Raw genomic sequence first — 19840 nt, 5'->3', positions numbered from 1 at the left:
TATACCAGTTCAAGATGATAGTTACTGGTGTGAATGGGTCTGTGTTAACTTTTGAGAAAATTGGAATAAGATATGAAGACATATGCTTCAAATGTCAATAAGTAGTGAAGAACAGTTTTCAATAGGTTCCTTTCTGTTTGCTCTATTGAACAGTATTATTTCTGCTCAGCTAGGTCACTGATAGGTCAAATATCAAAGTGGCAAATATGAAGTCAGTAGCTCTGTCTACAGTGAAAAAGTAGAAACTTGAGAGAAAAAGTGCAGCAAGAAAATTAATTCTAGGATCATTTTGAAAATTCAGGAAGATTTAGCCTTACTAAGAAAAGTAAATGACCAAAGTACAGAGTTAGGAATGTGAAAAATCTGGACGAGGAAACAGTAGGATGGACAAAAGTTACTGAACACAATGCTTATAGGTGAATCTAAGAGCACATCTCTTTCTGTGGAAAGAAACTGCTATTTCAAAAAAGAACCCTAGGTATAAAGTAGGTTTGGTACAGGGTTGTTTTTGCTTTTTGTGATATTTTGCCATCCCAGAGTAGGTTTCTGATTTGATTGTGAAAGTTTGATACTTTCTGTGTCGTCCTGAGTATTTTCTGCTTGACAGTGCTGACTTTCGAGATTATGCTTCAGAGGTACTTGAAGTGAGAAACAGATTCTAATTTGGACACTGTTGTAGGCCTTTTCAATATCCAAAAACTGAATCACAAGATTCTTTCCAGATTTGAGCCACAGTGTCAGCAGCCCTGAAATGGTTTTCGTGGTTTCCCATTTTCACACCAGGGCAATGCTGGGACTATACCTTAATTAAGGCCATGGCCATGTTTTTTCCCCTCCTAGCCCTTTCCTATCTCATCATCACCATAAGACCTATATATATCGGCGCGATGTAAAGCAAATTTCTTTCCATGTTCCAAGTACTTTTCTGTAAGCATTCTTACAGCAAAAATGAGATCCACTATACTTCAATCTTTCCTGAATCTGTGTTGTTCTTCCTCAAGCAAAGGTTCCACTATCTTCCTGTCTCATATTGATGATCTTTTCCAACAGCTTTTTTTTTTTTTTTTTCCCCTAGTTGCTTGTACGTTGCACCAAACAGGTCTTATGGCGATGATGGGACAGGAAAGGCATAGGAATGGGAAGGAAGCGGCCGTGGCCTTAATTAAGGTACAGCCCCAGCATTTGCCTGGTGTGAATATGGGAAACTACGGAAAACCATCTTCAGGACTGCAACAGTGGGGTTCGAACCCACTATCTCCCGGACGCGAGCTCACAGCTGCACACTCCTAACCACACGGCCAACTCGCCCGGTTCCAACAGCTTCAGGGTGTGTGACAACTATTATGCTCCTAGGATGATGACTCCGTTTCTCCAATCTCATGGTATTTTATTTTCTTCCCAGATCATTGAGAACACTCTATATAGCCAATTTAAGCCTGGTATTCCAGCTGCCTTTATCATATCTGAGATGAGATCATCGAAGCCCAAGGACTTTCCGTTTCACATGCTCTTTGGTGCTGTTTTGACTTCAAGCCATGTTAATGGGAGTTTTTTTTTTTTTTTTCAATTTCATCAATTTTACAGTTATGGCTGATGGTGGTGGTGCCTCCATATCCATTTAACAACATTCTGAAGTATCTCTTGAATTCATCTCTGATCCTTTCCTCGTTATTATTATCATCAAACTACCATAGTTTCTCTCTATTGCAAGGATGTTTCCATATTCAATTTTATTTTTTAATACTTTATAATTATAGTAGCTTCATACTTCCTTGACAGTCTTCCTCTATCCTGGTAGTAAAGTCATCCCAGCACTCGTTCTTTTCTTGTTGGATTAGTAATTTCACAGCAAACTTTTTGTTGTGATATTCCTAGGCTCACTTTTCAATTTCTGCCTCATTTCATCTATCACACATATTTTGTTTTATATGATCTAATTTCCTTTCAGGATATTACTTTCTTTTACTGCTGTCTTCACCCTGTCATTCCACCAGAGAGTTTCCTACTGTATCAGTATTGCACTTGTTTTCCCACAGATTTCCTTACCTTACTTTACAAAAGTTTCTTTGAACAAGGTCCATTCTTCGTCTACCCCTGTAATCTCTAGTTTCATTAATATCCTTGCTTGGTAATTATTTTCCTTCTCTGAGTCCTTCAAAAAAACAAGGTCTTGATCTTTGGCATTTTCTTGCACTTAGCTTTGGGGACATGGACATTAAAAGCTGATGGGTCGCTATCTAGACATTCACTGAGTATGACTAACATCACTAACATACTAACCAGCACGACTATCAGTGATGATGTCTGTCTGGTACCATGTGTTTTGTATGCTTAAGTTGTTTCACAACTGACTAATTGATGTACGTAAATAAAATATCCTGTGCACAGTCTAGAATTCAGTCTCTCACTAACTGGTTTTAGTGACCACTGACCAATGCACCCAGAGAGAGCTGTTATGATGGGCTAAGTAATATACACCCTGTTGGGGCCAGCTGAGAAGGGCCCACTTGCACTGTCTCTTCCCTTGCATGTTGTCTGCACGTTCTTGCACCCCTACCTCCCCTGCTTTTAACCACCTTCCACACGACAAGACAAGTGAGGAATCTGAGCCCTACTGCCATCACACTGGGGAGTGCGTGCAAGTCACCCATTGAGCGCAAAGTCAAGGAATATTGAATTTTCACGACCACATTGTAATTGAAATCGACTTTCAACCTATTAGGTCGTGTTACTTTAGTACGTGTCGAAGAGATGTTAAGTACAGCACAAAAATGGCCAACCGGACAACAAACAGTGGGATCCGAACCCACAACATCCCGATTTTGCGTCGGTTTCTCTCCCAATTGAGCTATAGTGGCCTTGGTCATCTTTGTTCTGTTGAAAAGGATCTAAGCTACAGGTCTAGCACTACTTCCATCACACTGTAGAGTGCATGCAATCACACTGTAGAGTGCGTGCAAGTCACCCGTTGAGGGCCAATTTAATAAATATTGAATTTTCATGACAGACTGTAAGTTTATTGCAGAGGGAACTAGTAAAATAAAAATTGTTCTGGAACATTTAGAGCTCTCTGTAACTAATTAAATAAGATACTCTCCAGAACTACTGATATGGGGTGGGACATTCTCTTATTATACCAAACGTTGATAAGACACTTGCTGTTTTAAGTGAAGTGGTCAATGCTGATGTTGGTACAGAGTCAGTCTGTAAATTTACAATAATTACTGAGGGCAAATTTTCAGACCTTAAAGAGTTGTTTCATTCAGAGAAGAGATTGTTACTAAAAATGGCTCTAAATTTATCTAGGAAGGCCCTGTATCCAACAACAATAAAGACAGAATGTATCATTAGCAGTAGTCTTTGATCATAAGAATGTTGCTGGTTTGCAATTGCTTAAAAGTCTAGGTGTGGATGTTTCTGATAGCACAATCCAGTTTATAAAATTAATTCCAAAGTGTTGGTCATTCTGTAATGTACAGCATCCCATGACAGGAATATATACCAGAAATGAAGATGCTAATCTAGATATTTTTAGATGTTTTTTTAGATATTGAGATATTTTATTGCTTCCACCAACAAGTACAGAAAATGTACACTAGGTATTGTCAGTATTAATAAAAATAATCTGTAGAAGTTATCTTAGCCATAATGCCCGAGTCTTTAGAAAAATTATTTTAGCTACCTATATTAGGTCAGTTTTTGATATACCACATTCTAGAAATTAATTTTTCCTTTAAAATAGTGACAGTACCCTGTTAAATGCACTATTGTCTAATGTTCAAATAGGTAGTGGAAGCTTATTGTACATCTTAAGCTGTTGATAACCAGTGGCTGTTTGTGCTTTTACTAAGCCTGGAGTAAGGAGTATACAGATCATTCTTGTATCTTGTGTCGTGCGTGTGAACTGCAGATCTTTCTTTAAATTCGGAAAGATTCTCTTTCACATGCATGATATTGTAAGAATATATAAACAGGGAACTGTCATAATTTTTAGGCTCACAAAGGAAGTTTTACAGGAGTCTCTAAATTCTAATCCAGCAATTAGACAGACTGCCTTTTTCTGCCAAATGAATACATTATTTGATGTAGGACAATTGCCCCATAACCTGATCCTATACAGTATATGAGGGTGAAAGAAAGCATGATAGGATGCAAGTAGCATATCCCGACTGATGCAGGTTTTCAGTTTCTGCAACAGATAACACACCCTGGCTAATCTCTTTCAGAGTTCTGATGTATGTATTTCCCAGGTAAGTCTTGTATCTACATGTAGGCCTAATAATTTAACAGAATTACGGCAGCCATTTTTTACAGTGTGATATGAGGTAAATAGGATATTTTCTGTTTTAGTGACATTAATAGTTAATTTATTATGATGAAACCAGTTTTCAGCAATTTTAACAGATGTGTTGACTTGGAGTGTTATGATATCAACATTACTATTTAGGAAAGTTGTATCATCAGCATATAGAACTGATATGCAGGGAACATTACATGCTAGGTCATTGATATAGGCAAAAAACAGGAAAGGTCTCAAAACAGACCCACGCAGGACACTTGCTTTAACCGTTTCTAAATCAGATTTTTTTATCACTTATTACCACCATCTGTTTCCTTGGATGAAGATAGGATGCCATTAATTTCAGTTCATGACCCCTTACTCCATAATAACTGAGCTTATGAATTAAGATTTCATGCGAGACACAATCAAAAGCTTTTGTCAGGTCAATTAATTGTAGCACCTGTGACTGTTTAATTCTCTAAATTATTTAATATGTCTTTGATGACACATTCAACTGCTTTTATCATTGAATGACCCTTCTAAATCCAAACTGTCTGTTGTAAAGCAAATTATTTCTGAAAACGTACTCGTCGAGTTGTATAAATATACAGGATTCAATAATTTTGCTCAGAATGGGTACTATTGTTATAGGGGGGTAATCTGATGGGCACATTCTATGCCCCTTTTTAAAGATAGGTATCACTTTTAGACATCTTTAAACACTCAGAAAAACACATTCTCTAAGCATTAAATTTATTAAAAATGTCAATGGCATTAATATCATGTCAATAACTGCTTTGATTGTATTGTTGGAGAGACCATAAATGTCTTGGGTACTAGATGAATTCAAATTTGTGACAATACTTCTGACTGTTTGCAGATTTACTTTCACCCACCTAAAATCATTATTCAATACATTTGAGGGAAGATCAAAGTTATGCAACCAGTCTAAGAAATTATGTTTACTTCCATCCCCATCTGATGAAATGCTATTATCCTGACCACATGTGCTTTCATGTGTATTGATAAAATACCTATTACACTGATCAGGTTCTAGAGGAATCACATCTTTGTTATTTGAAGTTTGACTAGCACCTTTTATGATAGACCATGCAGCTTTGCATTTACTGTTCGCACTTTGGATATACCTGTCATTCACTGCAAGTTTAGCCTCATGTATATGTGTTTTATATAATTTCCTGTAGTTTTTGAATATTTCTTTATCCTCTAAATTATTATTTACTTTATACTTATTATAAGAAGCTAACATAATGCTACGCATTTTACCCAACTCAGGCATAAACCAGGTTTTAACTCTATTTCTTGGTTTAGAGCTGTTGGCCTTAATAGTTACAACTTTTTCAGGGAAGGCTGAATTAAAATATATAAATTACCATTTTAATGAAATAAGAAAATGCAAAGTTGACATCACTCATGGCATAAAGGCTAGTCCAGTCTGTTCTTATTAATTTGTCTTGGAATTCATTAACCCCTTTAATTGATATGACACGCCTGATACATTTTAATTCTTTCGATGACTCAAAAACTCTTCTCTTACAGTTAACTTTAAATTCAACCCAAATACCACCATGGTCTGACAATACATCTTGTCCTAGAAATAAACATTTGTAAAATGCTTTGTGTAGATTGGGTACAACATTATCTAGGCATGCATTATTTCTTGTGGGTTCACCATGTGTACAATATAAGTCATGCGATCTTAACATATTAAGGAAGTTTTGAGTATTTTGTGATACCTCTAAGATATTTATATTGAAGTCACCAGCTATAGCAATCTTTTGATCATACTTACAAGTTAAATATGAAATCAACTTCTCTAACTGTGATATAAATAATTTTACGTTGGTGTTAGGGGCACGATAAACAGATACTACAACAAAATTATATTCACATAATCTAACAGCTACTGATTCACATAGGTTATTAACTCTCAACTGGTTTCATACGCCTGTGAGACGGCTAAAAAATTTTCAAAGGACATCCCCTCTCCTTTCCTCAGCCTACAGCTATCTTCTCTTGTGTACCTCTCAGTTGGAGTGTTGTTTCCCTGCAGGAAAGGTGATGTAGCGCTCGCTTTGTTTGACCTTGAGTAAGTGCATAGTAAACTTATTGCGCCGTCTGACAGACGTATGATACCAGTTCCGTGACTATTGTTCGCGAATTACGTTATTCGGTGTTGAGTGTTTATTGCGATTGTGAATTAATATAACACTGTTGTTACTTACAGTGAGTTTAATTCCTATAAGTAATAATGGAGCCGCAAACAGGACCATCTCGGCGAGTTTTACGACCTAATGAAACCAACTTGAAATAGACCTGGAGGAAATGATAAATGAAGTGTTGGAAGACCATGATGTGGATGACAGTGATAGTGATCCAGATTATGAGATCAAAAGTTATCACGAAACTGATTCCGAGCAGGAAGTGGATGATAATGAACCAGTGGGTATGGATGATGGAGGTGAGGACAGAGAAAGAGGTGAAGGGGACGTAAATACAGGACATTCAGATCGCCATGATAATTGCTATTTTTATGGCAAGCGAAATTGCTTCCGATGGAGAAAGGCACAACCACTTACTAATGTACGAACAAGACAACATAACATTGTGTTGCAGATTCCCCGGCTCCGAACAAGAGCAAATGCCTTAGGTAGAACACCAGACGTTGAAGAAGAACGGGGTCTACTTTTTACTCAAGACATTTTACGGTGAACAAATAATAAAATTGCTAAAATACGAGCTAAATATTCTCAAAGGAATTTATCATTCGTACAGGATATCGACGTTCTTGAACTAAAAGCATTCATAGGGTTATTAGTATTCACATCAATATTCAAATCTGGCAACAAATCTGTAGATATTTTCTCAGCGGATGGAACCGGGCGTGATATTTTCGCTGCACTATGACTAAGAAGAGGTTTTTGTTCCTTTTGGCAGCTCGACGATTCAACAACCCAGATGACAGGGAAGAAAGGAAAAGGGAGGATGTAATAGCTGCAGTATCCAAAATTTTCAAATTTATTGAGAACTGTCAGCAGTGTTACTCTCCAGGCTCTACTATGTGTGTTGACGAGATGCTTGTGCCTTTCCGCAGCCGATGTAGGTTTCATATGTTTATACCAAGAAAACCTGCTAAGTACGGTTTAAAGGTTATGTGTATGACAGATGCCAGTACTCTGTATTTGTATAATGCCTACATTTATTCAGGGAAAGGCAGTGACGGACAAAGACTCTCCGCAGAAGAAATGAAATTGAGCATTCCCACTCAATCGGTATTGAAGCTTGTCAAACCAGTTGAGAAGACACGCCGAAATATCACCGCAGGTAATTGGTTCACCTCGATTGAACTTGTAAAGGAACTTCTGACAAGAAAGCTTACATGCATAGGAACAATGAAAAAAATAAAAAAGAGATCCCCCCTCAGTTTCAACCGAACAAGATACATGTGGAGAAGGAAATTGAGCATTCCCACTCAATCGGTATTGAAGCTTGTCAAACCAGTTGAGAAGACACGCCGAAATATCACCGCAGGTAATTGGTTCACCTCGATTGAACTTGTAAAGGAACTTCTGACAAGAAAGCTTACATGCATAGGAACAATGAAAAAAATAAAAAAGAGATCCCCCCTCAGTTTCAACCGAACAAGATACATGTGGAGAAGTCTTCTCTTTATGGTTTTACAGAAATTATGACATTACTTTCCTACGCACCAAAGAAGTCAAAAGCAGTGATTTTAGTATCTTCCATGCATCACTCCATGGCAGATGATCCTGACACTGGAAATCCTGAGATGATTGCTTTCTACAATATGACGAAGGGGGGTGTCAATGGGCTGGATCAGAAGAGTGCAAACTACCCATCCAATCGAAGAACTCGTAGATGGCCAATGGCAATATTTTTCACTATTTTTGATATGGGATGTGGTGTCAATGCGTTTATTCTTCATCAAGGCTACCCTGATGTTGAGATAATGGCTAGGCTTGATTTTATGAAGACAGTTGCCAAGTCACGGGTCTATCCTGGAATGCATCGGAGGCTTACTGAGGTGAAGAATCTTCCACATGACCTGACATTCTGAAAAGAAGAACGAAGTACCCATGCCAGAAGTGCGGAAAACCGATCTGCTTGGAGTGTGCCAAAAAATCTGCCGAGAGTGCTTTACGGATAAATGAAAGACGTATGTTGGTGTGTGAAACATTTTTGAAGTCTAACATGTTTTCCTATATATATTGTGAAAATCATAGCTATATCTGGATACGAAATGTTTTGCGTTGTAGTAAAAATAAGGTAACATATTTTGTGATAAGGAAAATGGTGCTTTCTAACAAAGAGTGATTTTGAACCTTAAAATTGAAATTTTTGTTTTGAGTTTTCCAGTAATTTTATGGTTTATTTGTTTGTATGGTCTTTGTATAACACTGACATATCAGCAACACGATCGTAATAATCATATTTTCTAGACTTTTAAGAAAAACAGAAGCGTCCACATTTTTGGAGCATCATTCTAATATTTTATTATTATTATTTTCTGGATTTGTAATTTTTTTCTGTTAACTTTTGCACTGACATGTTTGAAAACATATATTTAAAGATATTAAGTCGAATAAATAACAAAAAATTAAGAACACATTGTTTAATTTAAAAGTAAATATCTGGAGTTTGACAGACGTATGATACCAGTTACGTTACAAACATAGATGATACCAGTTGAGGGTTAATGCAAAAGGAAGAAATATCTATTACTTCAAATTTAAGTGATTTCTTAACATATACTGCTGCTCTACCATGTGTTAGTGGGAAGTCTCTAGTAAAAATACTTCCTAATTCAAAATCATGAGGTATATATATAGATTGGTCTCATCTCTAGTCAGCCAGTGCTCATGTACACACAAAATATCAGTAGGCCTTTTATTGAGTATTACAACTAATTCATCCAGTTTATTTCTAATTGACTGTAAGTTAATGTGAAAAATAACTATGTTGATCATGATTGTTTCTAGTTTTGTTTCTACAGGTTCATTGATTTTAGTGAACTGATGAGAACCTAACTGAGTCTGTCTACCTTACACATTAATACTATTCCTCAATACAGTTTTAAAAGTACCTAACCTGTCTAGACTACCATAAGCATTAATATCATTCCTTGACTCTAACACAACAGACCGACCTATGTCACTTGCTCTAGTTTTTTTTTTTTGAGGAATGGGAAAAGTTTTACACTCTACATCTTTAAGTGCATTAGCAAACTCTAATATATATATATTTATCGATACAGCCACCTGTGGGCCACGTTTACACAATCTTCCTTCTATCACGCAGACTGATACCATTCTCTTTACACTCTCGCCAAAGATTCTCGAGTCTTTGACTTCTCGCTCGTTCTTCCACCGAGATATTCCGTGGCTTCGCATGTTGCTCTTCAGACGCATCCCTCATTCCCGCAACCTTCTTCCTAAATGATGTCCTTTCTTTTATATCCTCCTCCTTGATACCTATTTCTGCCAAGTCATTGTGCACCTGTGTAAGCCATCCCGGTTGTTTTTTTTTTTTTTCCACTTTTCCTGCAGAAGTAGTATCCTGTTGGCCAATCTCTCAGGGTTCTTTTGATATACCCATAAAACGTCAGTCTCCTTTCCCTCATCACAGTCGTGATTCTTTCTACTGTCTTGTAGAGCTCCAAATTCGATCTTAACCGAAATGTGTTTGGGTCACTCGTCTACTTTCTTGGACCTAGAATTTTTTGTAAAAATCTTCTTTCTCTTTTTTCAAGGACTGGGTCAGCCTTCCTCGTCAAGGTTTCTGCTCCATAAAGGCACTCTGTTCTAACCACTGTGCTGTAATGTTTTAACTTGGCCTGAATTGAGAGGGACATGGATTTATAAGGGCTGGTTTACACGGGTAGAGTAGCGAGTACGCAGTAGAGTAGAGTAGGTTTCCACTGTGGTAAAGTAACTCTACCACTATCCTACCCCCTCCACCGGAACCGAGCTCCGAGAGCTGGCGGAGAAGGCCGAGGACGCTCGATTTTTCAGTTGGCGCGTCATTCGCCTATTTCCATGTGTGTACTGACGGTATTCCGCTGGGTAAACTGAGCATTTTTGTGCATTTATTTGGTGACAAAATCAAGTGTACAGAAGAAGAAACATGTAAATTTGTAGAACTGACAGTGAAAAAAGAATGTTTATGGAACATAAACAGCATTATTTACAGAAACTAAAATATGAGACGGGCGGCGGAAGAGGACTTGATTACGAAAATGGGTAAAGAGGGTTTTGGTTTTATGGAACTTAAACAGAATTTTTTAAAAATACGATGTACCTACAACCAAGAAACGATGAAAATTCGTAAATCCAAGAAGTCTGGCTGTGGTGCCGCCGACATCTACACTCCCTCTCTTAAGTGGTTTAGTAAAGTATAATTTGCAAGGTAATACTGAAAGCCGTCCGCCTCTGTGGGGTGGTTAGTGTGATTAGTTGCCACCCCCGGAGGCCCGGGTTCGATTCCCGACTCTGTCACCAAATTTGAAAAGTAGTACGAGGGCTGGAACGGGGTCCACTCAGCCTCGGGACGCCAACTCAGTAGTGGTGGGTTCGATTCCCACCTCAGCCATCCTGGAAGTGGTTTTCCGTGGTTTCCCGCTTCTCCTCCAGGCAAATACCGACATGGTACCTAACTTAAGGCCACAGCCTCTTCCTTCCCTCTTCCTTGTCTATCCGTTCCAATGTTCCCATCCCCCACCAGGGCCCCTGTTGAGCATAGCAGGTGACACCACCTGGGCGAGGTACTGGTCATCCTCACCCGTTGTATCCCACGATCCAATATCTCATGCTCCAGGACACTGCCCTTGAGGTGGTAGAGGTGGGTCCCTCGCCGAGTCCAAGGGAAAAATCAACCCTGGAGGGTGAGCAGATTAATAAAGAAAGAAGAATATTAAAAGCAACAACGTAACATTATAGCTCAGTGATATTAAGGGGAGGTCAAACAAAATGCAGGTGTATTGTCCTATAATAGAGGACGGACCTCCCTCTTTTCGATGGAAGAAGGATTTTAAAAATACCTAAACCTACAATAGTTTCGAAGATGCAACAACAAATATGAACAAGTGTCAGCTGGATTGTCCCTTTAGATGAAGGTTTCTCAAGTTTCAGTGTTACACAGCATGTTCATCATGTGTCTCGACGTGTTTAAGTTAGACAATGATGCTGGACTGTGTACTTTAATCATATTAATAACATACATAGGGTTCTTCTACCTCGTATCACTTGACAATGCCATTAATTTTAAGCAATAACAGTAATGTCCACAACAAATAGAATAATTTTCATATTTTGTTTGGAATATCCAAAATAATTATTGTTTACAGCACGTCAGGTCTTGAAACTTAATCTCTACACCTGGGCCGTACAAGCAACGAACAAACGAATTATATAAATAGATCAGTAATTGGGGTATTTATGGCAAAGAACTTCAGAGTCACCTCAAGCTTAAATCTCGGTATTATTGCATTTCTCATCACTGTGTTGTGTCTTTGAATTTGCGGTGTTATAGCATCTAACAGTGTCGGAAAGTCATCAGGCTTCGATCTCATACACTTTCTGTATTCTTCTTTATACTCTGTCACAAGTTCTCTCAGAATTAATGTTGATGCCCCGAGTGTATCTCTCCTAAGCCAGCCTACACATTCCCTTCTTTCCTCATTTGCTTCTTCTAATGCTTCACTAACCTCTTGCATTATTGTTTACAGTACAATGTCAGGTCTTGAAACTTAATCTCTACACCTGGGCCGTAAATGCAAATGTCTTTAAACTCTTCGTTACGATGTGCTTGCATCTTGACATGCGTGCTACTACTCTACTCTACGACTCTACTCCCGTATGAACGATACAAGTGTCAACTCTACCAGACAGTCGTAGAATAGAGTAACGTGGCTACTCTACTATCAACTCTACTCGCCTCGCTACTCTACCCGTGTAAACCAGCCCTAAGTGTCATGACATAGTCTGAATGCCAACTCCATCCTTCTCACCCTCTCCTTTAATCCCTCCTTTTCATCTCCATTGGGGGTGAGTATTTCTCCCAGGTATTTAAATTTTTGCACACGCAGGATATCCCCATACAGTGTAACAAGTCTGTCCGTGTCGCCTTTTTTTATAGAATCCATGAATGCAGTTTTTTCGAAGGAGATTCTTAACTCTAATATACTATTTACAACATACCTTTTTTTCCCAACCTATTTAGGTGCAGACCACGCTAGGTATAAAATCTTCTTTCTAAATTACTTATATCTACATATTTTACATTCTTGAAGTGCCTACATATTTCCAAAAGTTCATTAACCTTGATTACCTCCTTGTTAACACAAGACCATGCCGGAAGACTGTGTCTATGAGTAACTGAAAATACCACAACATTGGTGTGATGCAACTCCTGTAGTCTTGATCTGAGGGAAGAGATCATTCCTCATGCATTATTTCTTCCCCACGTCGTTAGTCCCTGGTAGATAAACAGCAACCCCCGTAGCTCCTAAAGTTTTACAGTATTTTTTACTTTCTGAGGTTATGTCATTAAAATTTGCACCAGGCCTAATCACAGCAGAAACATCATGCTTACCGGTACTGTTTCTAATTAGTTCTGCAGCAATATTCCCCCCCGACTATCGGCAAAAGGTCTTATCTTCACATATTTCCGCGAGGTTTTGCAACTTGGTTTTACAAGATTCTTGTTACTTTCCCTTCGAACATCCAACAAATTTACTTCAGAGCTGTTATCTACAGATTCATGAGTGCCACTTGCAAGGGGTTCTTTAAAACAGGAAAGTGACAATCCTCCTTTATCCGCTTTCTGAAGCCCGCATATTTTTACCGGCACCGATTCCCATTGTCTACAGTTTTTAGGCTTAATTGTTTCAGTTCGCACAGGTTCATAATTCAAATCCAACTCGAGCTCTAATCCATAGTTCAAATACACTCCATCACATTAATCTTATCCTTAAGTGCATCATTTTCAGCTTTAAGATCCTCAATGTCATTTCGTAAAATATTGATAATTTCCAACGCATTTTCATACTCTCTATTTTTAGATTTTGAGCCGCCATCACCAATAACATTCGCAACGCACTGATCACAAAACCAGTCTTCAATTGCATTAATTTCTTCCTCCCTGGGCCTTTTCCCACACTTAAAATGCCACCAACGATCGCACAATTTACACAGGATGCCGTTTTACACTTACTTTCTCAGGAGTAGACATAACCGCGTTCACAATACCGGACACCATCCTTGGTCCTGATAACATGAACCTTTCATTCCTTACATGTTTAAAAACATACACAGACTTGTCGCACATGTAAACAGAAAGAAGATTGACAAGTGTAACATACATTGCTTTGATACACACACTTACCACAGTGATAGAACTGTGTAAATATTGTTATGTGCCAGCCCTGCGGCAACTCCTTTCGGTATTTCCAGGAAGGGGCTAGAGACACACACGACCTGGGATCTCCCAGCCGGCTTGTAGGGTGGGGCCGGCCTTTCCGTGTAATGTTCTCGTCAGCCGGCTTACCTGTGAGTTTCTGGGAGATTCAATGGGAATATTCTGCATCTCGTGACATCGCGAAATTTCTCGCTGAAATCACTTGAGGTATAGAAAGGGAGGCTAGCCGCGAACAGTCAGTCAGTGTTGGACTCAGAGTCAGTACTGGACTCCGAGTGACAGTTGGGCTCCAAGGTAAAGTCAGTGTGTTGGGGTTCGGTGGCTGGACTGAGGGCGACAGAGGTGTCAGCCTGTCACTAGTGTCCCACCGTATCGTTGTCATATGCGATTTAATTTGACGGAAATAAATATCACACGAGAACACATTCACTTCCTTATGTAAATTACTTTATTGTCACTGTAAGTCACAACACACAATTATATACACTAGCAATCCGGATTATCGAAAATCCAGATAATCGAGAAAAATTAAAAAAACAAATACAGTACATGTGCAGTTGTGCAGTAATACCTTTTTCAATTGTATCATTTGCGTGCAGCACGATCACAAAGTCGTTTTACTAGCAACAGTTCTGCCGGTGTTGTTTCAGTCAAGGATTCTAAATAGGCCATCATTTTGTTCGGCTGCATTGTTGCCTCTTCCATGAGTCATTGTTTCTTCTGATGGAGCACCGGTTTCATTTTCGAATTCACCATCAGGGAATTAATAGTGCGTTGTATTCAGAAGAGCGTGGGTTCGAATCCCACCTCGGCCATCCTGGGAATGGTTTTCCATGGTTTCTCATTCTCAATTCCAGGCGAATGCCAGGAGAGTACATTTGATAGACCGTGGCCAAATTACTTCCATTTCCTGTCCTTAACTATCCTTGGCAGAAGAGACATTCAAGAAGAGTCTACACCGTAAAAGAAATACTATACAAGTAAAAATAATTTTTTATTATTTTCGATCCGGATAAACCGAAGATCCGGATTAATGAGGGCCGGATAAATGAGGTTCTTGTGTACCAAATTATAGTAGAATAAATCTAATATACAAACATTATAGAGTTTTCTGCCGCTTTTGACTATATAGATCTTGGGGTTAAACCTATACACAATATGTATTTGAGGTTATACAAATACATATTTACAGGGAAACCATGTATTAGTCATCTTATTTAACATTTAATAAACGATAATTTAGCATTTAATAATATATAACCAAAATGTACCGAACACAATAATTGAAGGTTTTAAACCGGTTATGATGTCGTACGTATGACAATTGAGGTCTGAACGAAGAGCTGTTGTTGTCACTGGCGTAGCCAAGGGGGGAGGGCCCAGTGGGGCCGGCCCCCCTCCCCAAAATATTTCCTGAAACTAGAGCGAGGATCAGCCGTTGTTTTACGTACGTTACGAACAACTTAAAAACGTACTCCGAAATGTTAAGTTAACGGAGCGACACGAATCTACTAGCAGGGCTCTATAGGGCCATACATAAATCTCCATATTTGTACTGCTTGAATGAAAGGAAGACACTTAGGATTGTGATGCGCGGGGATATTTCCCTGTAGAGGCCTCAGTATTGAGAATGTAACCGTGTATTGACAAATGTCAAGACATGAAGAAAGGGGCAATTAGCAAGGGATTACTCAGTAGGGGGCAGAAACGTGACCACCGAGATAACGGGGGAGCCACGTCCAGAAACAATTGCAAGCTTACAACATCGTGTCAGCTTTTGCATATCGGTTCCAGGAAAAAACAATGTCCTAGGGATCCTCGGGTTGTACCGTGGTTGAGAGATGTGCTGTGTTGCAGCGTTGGGCAGACTGTGACAGGATTGTGAGCTGCACGTTAGTTCCTCATTTTGTGCCATATAAGTAACTTTTTTTGAAGAGTTTGAAGAGTGGCCCGTTTTGTCACTGAGAAGCCAACACTATGTGCATCCTCGGTAAGTTATGAAAAAGTTTTTATTTATTTCTACAGTAGCAAGACAATCGCGGAGTCGAGCCTAAGTTCGATAGGTAGGCCTATATATTTTGTCAAGTGCCCGGGGGCTGATTGGAACCTCAAATGGCACCATCAAAAGTGCGGGTAACTATTTTGTAATTGGCGGGCGTGATAACTCAGTCACAATGGTTCTATCTTCTCATCAGGACGGCCCAGGCTTGAATCGCAGTCGACGCATGAAACATTTTTAAAATGGGAAGTCACGTTCTATTGATACGGATTCTACTTAAAACACTAGATCCCTTTCATTACGTTTCCTTACACTTTTGAGCCAGAACCGCATCATTTATGGTGGCGTATTTTGAGTATCCAACCATTCTTCGGACTTACCTTGTACCTTAAATGGTGAGTGGATGCAGTGGCATACCCACAAAATAATTTCAGGCCAGTAGTGTGGATACAACTTTTCCTTGGAAGGGGTTGTGAAAAGATTTATTACTTTTTATTTAGAATTTGCTTTACGTCGCACCGTAGGCCTTATGGCGACGATGGGAAAGGAAAGGGCTGAGAGTGAGAAGAAGCGGCCGTGGCCTTAATTAAGGTACAGCCCCCAGCATTTTCCTGTGTGAAAATGGGAAACCACAGAAAACCATCTTTAGGGCTGCCGATAGTGGTGTTTGAACCCACTATCTCCCGGATGCAAGCACACAGCTGTGCGACCCTAACCGTACGGCCAACTCGCCCGGTGGATATAAAAAGAAAGCCGGTCCTACCGAGTGCGCTGACGGATCTTCAGTAGATATTGTTGGTTTTTATTGTTACCATGTACAATTATAGCTTCTGTACTCTTAACATACACCGGCTGCATTATTGAAACTGTTCGTAAAATTGATAATATCGTTCTTCGTTTGTGAGGAAGTGGAATCTTTATCTTTGTCTTCTTAAAAAAGGAACCACTTTGGTACTTTGGTACTACACTCCGTGAAGGTGACTACCTTCCATGCCGTAGATATTTCGATTATGGGAGACTCAAGGAAAACTCTACTGCACCCAAAAACAAGGTTGTATCCTCCTCATCCCATGCCTTTCTTAACTCTGTCAGTGTCAGGAATCGAATGCAGGATGCCGTAAGTCAAATTCGAATATAAGGAGACCTAAAAATAACCAGCCGGCCCTACAGTGAAGGGGTAGCGTGCCTGCCTCTTACCGGAGGCCCCAGGTTCGATTCCCGGCCAGGTCAAGGACTTTTACCTGGATCTGAGGGCTGGTACGAGGTACACTCAGCTCACGTGTTTATAATTGAGGAGCTATCTGACGGTGAGATGGCGGCCCCGGTCTAGAAAGCCAAGAATAACGATGGAGAGGATTCGTCGAGCTGACCACAAGACACCTCGTAATCTGCAGGCCTCGGGGCTGAATAGCCGTCGCTTGGTAGGCGATGGCGCTTCGGGGCTGTTACGTCATGGAGTTTGGTTTAGAAAAGTGAACAGAGAAGGAAGCGACACCCCTGCATGGCTCCTTAGCTTCCAGCTAGTTCTTCTGTCCGGCCTCGTGCATTTAGGACAGTAAGGAAACGTACGCCTTAATAAATGCCCCTCAGAAAATCTTTTGTAAAAATACTAACTGCATCTATTCATAACAATAACACAAACGCCTTCTTTTCATGTGGCTCAGTAGGTTGTATCTCTGTCCTTCTGAGTCCGAGTTCGCAGGTTCAAATACCGGCTTGGATTGGTAACCCTTAAAACGGTGTTCAAATGGCAACAACTCAGTGTCACTGGTTTCTGACACGTTAATAAAAACTATACATACGAATATTAGCGTCACAAAACTCTATACTACTATATTCTGTATCCCAGGCTTGTGAGGAAAGTAATTAACAATTTACTTTACGTCGCACCGACACAGATAGGTCTTATGGCGACGGTGGGATAGGAAAGGCTTAGAAATGGGAAGGAAGCGGCCGTGGCCTTAATTAAGGTACAGCTCCAGCATTTGCTTGGTGTGAAAATTGGAAACCACAGGAAAACATTTTCAGGGCTGCCGACAGTGGGGTTCGAATCCACCTCCCGGATACAAGCTCACAGCTGCGTGGCCCTAACCGCGTTGGAAACTAATAGGACAAGGTACATAGCATGTGTTGTAACGCGTATTTTTCTTTACCAACTAACAAAAGAACTATACCCATACGCTTTACATTATATATTTATTTATTTGTTTATTTATTTATTAGTGCCTTCAGTACAGTGGCGAAGTTAGGGCTCCAGGCCCTCTCGTACACTTAACCACATACTAATCAGAATCTTAAATAAAATACTGAGATACTTAAAATAGTTAAAACTGCATAAATTAATAGAATTGAAAATAAATTTTAAATAAATTACTTACTAAATTAATATTAAAAACTCTTAAAAATGGTTAATCCTCAGGAACGCACACATTCATACTTCAACCATTCAGTCAGCTGTCCTCAGCAGGTAGTCTCGGCAGGTGACCTTAAATCGTGATTTAAAAAGGCTAGTTTCTCTGACCTGAACTGGCAGGGAATTACATAATCTGGCGACAGTCACCACAAATTATGTATTAATTTTATTTGTGCGGTGCAGTGAAATAGAAAGAATGAATCTAGAAAGTGTATTTAAGTTGTGAAATGATGATAAAAAGATGAATTTAGAAGAAATATACATTGGCTGACTTTCAGCTACCACTCTGATCACCATCGTTAAAGTGTGTAGCTGCCGACGTTTATCAGACATCAGCCATGAGACAGCCTGTTAGTATGGGGTGATATGAACATCGTACCCGATATTGTAAATAAATCGCAGGCAGGAATTCAGCACTCATTGAAGTTTAAGTGTTTCTTCCCTCGTCATGTCAACTAAAACACTCGGAATATATTAAATGCTGCAGTTATGTTGGGATGGGAGTAACAGATGTAGCCGGGGTCCGGGGGTGTCGTACAAGCAAGTCCAGACACCCCAGGAGTTTCAACGAATGTACTTTTATTGAGCATTTTATATATAATGTGCATTAATATTAGCTTACGGAGTCCGACTCAATGATCAGTGTTGAGGCCTTCGGTTAAGACGGTTCCGGGTTCGATTCCCAGCTGGGTCGGGGATTTTAATTGCGTCGGATTAATTCTTCTGGCTGGGGACTAGGTGTTTGTCCCAACATATTCATATTCAGACAACATACTACACTACCAACCACCAAAGAAACACATAACACTGATTACATCCCTCTATATAGGGTTGGCGTCGGGAAAGACATCCGGCCGTAAAACAGGGCCAAATCCACATGTGCGACACAGTTCGCACCCGCGACCCCACAGATGTGGGAAAAGAAGAAGCGGAAGAAGAAGAAGAAAATTACTATTAGCTTCCGGAATCTGCACGAATTCACCACTCTTACTTGGATCCAAGGACACCCATTTCCTTTCTCGGTATTCTACACCACCTAAACTATGGATGTTTGGACACCTATCAAAATAAAATTCTGGATGAATGGGCCCCCCCCAAACTGAAATCCTGGCTACGCTACTGGTTGTTGTGGTATCAGAAAGTCCAGTGAATAATTAGAGACAACAGACCGGAAGACTGTACTGTGTGTTCGTGTATTTCTGTGGAATGAGGATCACCATGAGCCAGCAAGGAAACCGTCTATTGTGAGTACGAGGATAAATGGTCTTGTGTTAATATTCGCTGTTGTGAGCATCGTCCTGCTGTTGAATACTGTTGAGTTGTTTAGTTGTTCACTGCATGTGACTCTGTGAATTACTGGACTGTCTGTGGAATCGAACCAACGAAGTCATCGTGTATTGTGTAGCCAGTGGCACTGTGTTCAAATCCAGTGGTCTACACACAGCAGCTGTAGGAGGTGACTGGACTTGGGAAAGCGAAAGTAAGGGTTATAGCCGTCCCCAGGTAATTCCAACCGGCTAGGACTCCCTGGTGTGTGAACAGAAGAGAGATTTGTAAATAGACAGTAATCAGTAAGTGTAGCCATTCACTGCTGGTTAGAATGTATGTGTGTGTGTGTGTGTGTGTGTGTGTGTGTGCGTGCGCACGCGCGCGCGTGCATGTGTGCGTGCGTGTATGCCTGCGCACATCA

At 39.9% G+C, this 19840-nt stretch overlaps 1 protein-coding gene across 4 annotated transcripts in view; it reads right to left on the bottom strand.

The window, feature by feature from the left end:
* Positions 1-19840, bottom strand: part of LOC136858571 (phosphatidylinositol 3,4,5-trisphosphate 3-phosphatase and dual-specificity protein phosphatase PTEN) — a 516439-nt gene that overhangs the window by 116199 nt on the left and 380400 nt on the right. The window lies entirely within an intron of this gene.

This window comes from Anabrus simplex, chromosome 1, assembly GCF_040414725.1.
Source record: "Anabrus simplex isolate iqAnaSimp1 chromosome 1, ASM4041472v1, whole genome shotgun sequence".
NCBI lineage: Eukaryota > Metazoa > Arthropoda > Insecta > Orthoptera > Tettigoniidae > Anabrus > Anabrus simplex.
This window is presented reverse-complemented; position numbering and strand designations above follow the sequence as displayed.